This window comes from Lepisma saccharinum, chromosome 15 (assembly GCF_977018435.1).
Source record: "Lepisma saccharinum chromosome 15, izLepSacc3.1, whole genome shotgun sequence".
Classification (NCBI taxonomy): Eukaryota; Metazoa; Arthropoda; class Insecta; order Zygentoma; family Lepismatidae; genus Lepisma; species Lepisma saccharinum.
The window spans coordinates 3,520,615-3,528,327 of NC_139243.1; positions in this window are offsets into that span (position 1 = coordinate 3,520,615).

Consider the following 7,713-nt stretch of genomic DNA (forward strand, 5'->3'; position numbering starts at 1 on the left):
TTAAAGTTTTAAAAAATGCAATAAGAAAGAGCAAAGTTCTTAAAAACTGCAGCACTTATTGAACTGTATAAATGTGTATTCTTAAGCCAAAGAAATGCCGTTGTACAGTGTCTCTCAAAAGTTTTAGGACAACGACATTTTAAACTAGGCAACCCAATTTACACAAGGCGTTGGTGGGTTGCGTGTAGAGTTAGGCTCAATTTCAGGGTTGCCACATGCACAATAAATATTTATAAAATACGCGAAAGAAATAAAAACAAGTATTAGTGTATAAAAAGTATTAAAAATATCAATATTATATCGCAAGTGACAAAATTCTTTCTGAAAGAAAAATAATAGGTTTTCTAGCATTTCATCGCTGATGAGTCTACAGAAAGGAGAAGAGGTGAGAGAAAACGAGAGGTGACAAATGACAGGAGAAAGAGAAAGCGAGAGGAGAAGAGGAAAAGTAGAGGAGAGAAGAAAGAGAGGATAGACGAGGAGAGGAGATGTAGTGAGGAGAATGGAAAAATATTCTAGGAGAGATGAGGAAAATGGAGCAAAGAAGAGAAAAGAGAAGGTAAACGAAATGAGAGAAGAGTGGAGAGTAGAGTGAAGGAGAGAAGAAGAGAAGGACGAAAAGAAGAGGAGAAAAGTGCGTGGAGTCGGAAATCTAAGACAGGAAAGGAGATACGAGGAGTGGAGATGAGTGGGATGGAGATAAGATGCGAGAAAAGTAGGGAAGGCGATATGAGATAAAAGCAGAGCAGAAGGAGGGGAGAGAAGAAGGAGAAGGAGAAGAGAAGAACAGAAGGGACTGAAGAGAAGAGGTAGTTGCAGAAAATATCGTCTCAGCGTCAAGAATTGATGCATTGGTCAAATTATCGACATGAAACATTCAATAACATTTTGAAATGTATTGGAGAATGTATTAAATCGGTGCGAAATGCCTTTTGGCTTAGTTCAGAGCAAGGTAAAATCTTCCATGTAAGATCTTTGATTTTACCTGCGATTATACCACTAAAAACATGAATGTAATTTTAATATTTATAAGAATTATCCAATTTTTGTCCAATTCTCGGTTCGTTGAAATGGAGATTTTGTAATTTAATATTTCCCCTCCTCCCATCGTTAATTCCAAACTGAATCATTCCGTTTCACACGGGGTGAACAATGAACACAATGGGATAGGTCTAAAACTTACGAAAATTTTCTGCCACCGGAAGGGTTTGAACCTACGACCATCACATTGACAGTCCTGAAAGTTAAACACTACACTACAAGCTTTCGCTCCTGAAAGTAAGTAGAAGGAGCTGACCAATGTGAAATGTAGATGCAACTTTCCTCATACATGTAATGTGCAAACAATACTTGTTTGTAACAAAGAAAACGAAGGTGGTACGACTCGGAGGAAACATTTAATGGAGAATTGCACATGATGAGAACTTTTCATTCGATATTTGCGGAGGTATCCTTGCATTGATCTCGAGTGGGAAAAGGGGTAAAATTAGTATGTCCTGAATTGCCATAAATATAAATAGTTATTTCATTAATATTTGTCAATGTCTTTGAAGCAGAACACAATTATCGTTAAAGTATTATAATTCACGATCTTATACATGAAAATATCCCTATGAACGTGTGTCAATTCATTTATTTGTTTATTTTTTTATAAATTCCATTTGCAGAACAATGTAGCTACTATACACTGCTATTACAATTAATGTTACCATGCTCTTGTTTGTAATAAAAGGAGAATTAAAAAAAGAACATCTCCTAAGGAGGATCGAACCTGGGACGGCAATCAATGCTTTCATGAACTTTAACCAATACACTACGCCCTTTGCTTCCCTTGGAGAAACAGTTCCTTATTATTATGTCGCGTCAATATTGTAAACGTTATCCTGCAAAAAAAAGTTCAATACTCTGATATAGCTCTGTACTTCTAGAATTACTCTATACACATGCATTTGAAAATTAACTCTGAATTTATTTCTTCGTTGTTAGTATATTTAAGCTTGTGAATATATTTTATGTGTAATGTGTAATTTTATAACGGTTACATGAACATCTAGGAAATAGTTCCTTATAATAACCTCAGGTTGACCAAGTTTCCAATACAAACAAATGGAATACAGATTGTCTTCGAGCTTACATTGTTAAAAAGGAGCGGGTACGCGTATTACTATCCCAATACTTATTCAATAAGGTTTCTTGGTTGTCAGAAATCATCACTTAAACTATTGCATGTTGAGCTAGTGCCCACCTAGCCGCCTCTGATGAAATCTATCATTCTTCAGATTCTCTTTAAAATTCGACTCTGTTCACTCGTAATTTGCTGGGTGCATCGACGGACAATGTTTTGCGATAAGAAGCGGCCTTGAATAGCGTGAGTGAGTTACTTTGATCGCGAGCAAGCTACGCTACCAAGGTTGTCTGCCTTTGAAAACCAAGTCATTTTTTTTCACCGTTTCCGAACGCGATTGCTATTGTAGAAGTATATATTCTCACAAAAGAGCAAGAAAGAAAATTAGACCAATGTTCTCCCGTCGTTTAAAACCAAATATTATCTATTAAACGAAAAGTTCACGATTGTCAATAGTAGAGGCAATTGGAGAGTTCTCAATAATCAATTGGGGCTCGAATCATCATTTGGGGCTCAGTGTTGCCAAGTTTCTTACTCGAAAAAATCACCAAGGTTTTTGGGGTAACCTAACCTAAAGCATGGAGCTGGCAACCTTTTTCTCGCCCGAAAGTAAAGCTCGGTGGGGCTTGCCTTGATGGTTTGCTCTTGTAAGGCATAAACCCCCCCCCTATTTTCTCACAGTGTTGCCAACTTCTTACTCGAAAAAAATCACCAAGGTTTTTGGGGTAACCTAACCTAAAGCATGGAGCTGGCAACCTTTTTCTCGCCCGAAAGTAAAGCTCGGTGGGGCTCGCCTTGATGGTTTGCTCTTGTAAGGCATAAACCCCCCCTATTTTCTCACAGTGTTGCCAACATCTTACTCGAAAAAAATCACCAAGGTTTTTTGTCTAACCTAACCTAAAGCAAGGAGCTGGCAACCTTGCTTGAGGCTTGCCTTACAGTACAGGTGGCCCGGTTCTAAGCTATTATTTGAGGCTCGAATTATTATTTGAGGCTCGTCGTAGCTTTTTATGATGTATATTTTGAGGGCACAGAGTTGCCAACACTGTGGGGGCTTACTGTAGCCTTTTATGAGGGGGGTGTCTATTGCCCTCTGTTTACATCTGGCAATATTGCTGTAGATTGACAGTGTTGTTAAACCTACTGGGTTTTTCACTGTAAACTTTTATCAAAGGGCCTGAGGGGTCTATGTATTTTTTATGTCAAGACTCGTCGGTGTTGCCTACCCACTCTACAAAAATTCCACTATATGATTTTTCACAGGCTAAGCTAACCTACAAATAGGAGTTGGCAGCACTGACTTATAAACCCACTGGGTTCTCTTGGCATGTTTTTTTATGATGTGTTGCTAGGCTATTGAGCATCTTGGCGTATACAATATATATCCTATCCGCGACGGAGATCGTGGACCTGGGCACCATGGGAGAACTTTTAGGTTTCGAGAACAACCACCCAAAACTCGAAGCTGGCATCAAGCACGTAGCAACCAATATTCCTAAATTCACCTAACCTAACCTAACCTAACCTAACACATAACCTAACCTAACCTAACCTAACCTAACCTAACACATAACCTAACCTAACCTAACCTAACACATAACCTAACCTAACCTAACCTAACCTAACCTAACACATAACCTAACCTAACCTAACACATAACCTAACCTAACCTAACCTAACCCACTGGGTTCTCTTGGCATGTTTTTTCATGATGTGTTGCTAGGCTATTGAGCATCTTGGCGTATACAATGTATATATTTTGAGAGGGGGGTTATAGCTTTTTATGCTGTACGAATACTGGAAGCTTGACAGTGACAACCAACAGAGTAGGTAAACCTACATCCAAAAACTGGCAACACTAGTTTCTGACAGTGAATTTGAAATAAAATATTAAACAAAATACATGAGTAAGCACTGTGATTACAAATAGTACCAGTGTTATGCCCCCAACTCCAACTGGACAACTGGGGAAAATAATTGTACAACAATTTGTACCTAATTGTACAATACTTGTACCTAATTGTACAACATATACACAGACATAAAAGAGAGAGCCTTCCCGTAACTTACTTCATGTACAATTTATATGATTTTACAACTGTGAAAAGAAAGCATATGTGTTCTGTATGCACACATTTATTCTTATTTTTCGAAGTTGAATGAAAGCACATGTTTTTACGCTCTCGTAATACTAACCTTGCTCCACTGATTTTAAATTGCTTCCATCCGCTTTTTTTTTCCTGTGTTATTTCCGCATGCACGCAACATTCGCTTTCAATAGACAGAAGGAATGTTAGTATAGCAGGCTTCGAGTTTACAATTTATTAAATTAAACAATAATTTATGTAAGAATATACTTGTACTTACCGAACACAAAATAATAAAAAGCACATGTGAATATTTGCGTGTGTTCATGTTATATGACGACTGAGTAAAAAAATAACATTGACTCCCCGAAAGATAAAAGTTCCTAGTTCGACATCAGATGCATGCAAATTTTATGTTTTGCTCTCCAAAATCTTGATTTTATGTTTGTGCTATTTGTCATACAGCAGAGGAGAAGAGGGGAGAGGGAGGGGAGGGGGTACTATTAGCGCCATCTATTAGCAAACAATAGAAATAAAAAGTAAGTCAAACTTTTTCAACACCCAAAAATTTTAAACGTCCTTGCGTAGTAATACGATCTAGCTGAAGATGTTTAAAAGAGTACTCTTAGTCGACGAAGCTAATTGCTAGGGCCCTTATATTACTAAAATATCCTTTAATTTGCATATTTCTCATACCGCCATATGTTGTTCTATTTGACTTCTTCCAAAAAAATGCTAATTAGCGAGAGTTAATTAAGCAAAGGCAAGTAAAAGAAGCAAAATAGAACAACATATGGCGGCGTGAAAATATGTAAAAAATTCGATTCAGAGGTGGATCGAATTAAAGTTGGGGGATATTTTGCATTTTTTCCCTATAATGTACAAAACATTTACCGTACATAATCTTTTCCATTTACAACAGTATAAAATAAGAGGAATGTGTGACAATATCCATATTAATTAGGAAAGTATGTAGTATGCTAGGTTAGCTAATTGTGTCTTCTACAGCTTCACTGTATAGAGGGAAGATGGAAAAAGAGAGCTCTACGGAAACTGACGCTCTTAACAATATTGTACGTCCGTGAAAATTATATATAAATAAGACTTAAGCGTATTATCTGCTTTCATGTCAGATTTTGCCAACCTGTGAGCTGTAGTGTTTAGGTGACAAGCGACCTGCTCAAATATGATACTGTTGACAATATTGTACGTATATTGTATTGTATAGGAGACTAGAAGCATATAATTTGGCGAAAAAAAACCCAAATAAGGTCATAGAAAATAGTTAAAAAAAAGTGAGCAATTATATTTTGCATTTCACAGCATTTGGTATTAAATAACATACCCCCAAAAAATCTCTGCATTATGCGTTCTGTAAAAAATTGCCCTACGTGCCAAATTGCTGTGTCAAGTAAACATTTTCAAAGGCACTGTCGTATTTGTGTGCCGGGAAAGCGAATATGTGCGACCAAACTGTGCTCTAAGTGTGGAAAAAATTATTCTATTCCCAACTTCAAGCGACACCAGCTTACTTGCAAGAGCACTGGAACATCTCTACCGCAACCTTCCAAGCGAAAGGTAGAAGTAACCTCCCTCGATGCATCGCCACCTGCCAAACGCGTCAAGCTGGCGAAGAAAGCAGACCGATTTGCGTTTGAGCATTTATTAGAAGACTTTAACATAACATCAGACAGCTTCTGCGATGTGCGTAGTTTTCTGGAGAGCGAGCGAGCTAAGATAATATCCATCCTCAACGATGCATTGGCGACATACTCCACTAAATTCTATGCTGTGCTATGCTGCAAGTATAAGAAACCGTCTGATGAAATATATAAATTCTTCCATGCCACAAAAGCAAAAACACTGGATCAGGCAGATGTCACTGACCTCGACAGCATCTACGACAAATTTGTCGAGGAGTTTATGGCAAAGCACGAGAAGCATCAGGATGAAGGCTCGGGCGGTTCGCTGTGTGGCGACCCCCACGAACTTTGTCTGAACCTTAGTAAGTTCCTGCCACTGGCAGGGTCTAGCTATATTGCCCTGCCACGCGAGGTTGAAGCAAGAAAAGCTGTTCTCAATATTCAGAACAAAGACACCAAATGCTTCCTCTGGTCGGTGCTGGCAGCATTGCACCCTGTTCACTGGAAAAACAGTCCACGCTATGTTTCACACTACAAGCAGTATGAGTCGGAACTGGAGGATGCAATGGCCGGGATTGCCTACCCTGTAGAAGTCTCGCATATTCACAAGTTTGAGGTTCGTGCTCGTGACTTGTTGGGCCTGCAATTAGCCATCAATGTTTACGGTCTCACCGAGAACAAACATGAGGTCCACCCCATCCGGGTGAGCAACGTGAGCAACAACAACGAGGTACGAGAAATCAACCTCCTGCTCATCAAGGATGAAACCCATCACCATTACACCCTTATTCGCTCTCTTTCCAGACTTGTTTCAAATCAGAAAAATAGACATAATGGTCACATCGTGGTGTGTCGCAGGTGCCTGTCCACTTTCGACAACCGAAACCATTATAAATTCAAACACTTTCAAGGACCCAACATTGCTGCTGAGAAGCTAGCTGACCACATGCTCTATTGTGGTACCAACAAGCCTGCACGAATTATCCTGCCCGAACCTGGTGCAGTAGAGTGCTTTCGCATGCACAGTGCTATGGTGAAGCATCCTGCCTATATTGTAGCAGACTTCGAGGCCTTTCTTCAACCTCTGTCTAACTGCCATCCCAACCCCGAAACACCCTCTACTATTCCTTTCCAAATCCACGAGGCCTCGAGTTACTCCTATGTTGTGGTGTGGCGAGACCAACATATTGCTTCCGAGCCCTATGTGTATCGCGGTCCCGACCCGGTCAAACACTTCCTGGAGAGAATGCAACAGGAAGCCATCAAGATAGGGAAGGTGCTGTTGGCCCCCAAGCCTATGCTGCCTCTGTCTCCGGAAGACAAGCATCAGCACGAAATAGCTCTAAATTGTCCTGTTTGCAACTCGGTCTTCACTGACGATAACAAAAAGGTCCACCACCATGACCATTATGGGGCCGGAAGCTACATCGGCCCGTGGTGCAACAGATGTAACTTGAGAGCCAGGGACCCGCGCTTCATACCGGTCTTTTTTCACAATGGCTCGGGATATGATTTCCATCACTTGGTCACACATCTAGGGTACGACAATGCGAGAATCAATGTCCTGGCACAGAACGAGGAGCGTTATATTATCATCAGCAAGTGGGTGCCGATCCCCGACTCAAGCAGCAGCATCGAGCTTCGGTTTCTCGACTCTCTGAGGTTCCTCCAGGCAAGCCTCGATACTCTTGCTGGGAAGCTCAGAGACGACCAACTAGCCATTACCACATCAAGTTTCCCGAACTTAGATGTCGCACTCATCAGACGTAAAGGGGTCTACCCCTACGAATACGTCACCGACCCTTCCAAGTTCGAAGAAGAGTTGCTGCCTCCCCAGGATAAGTTCTACAGCCAACTG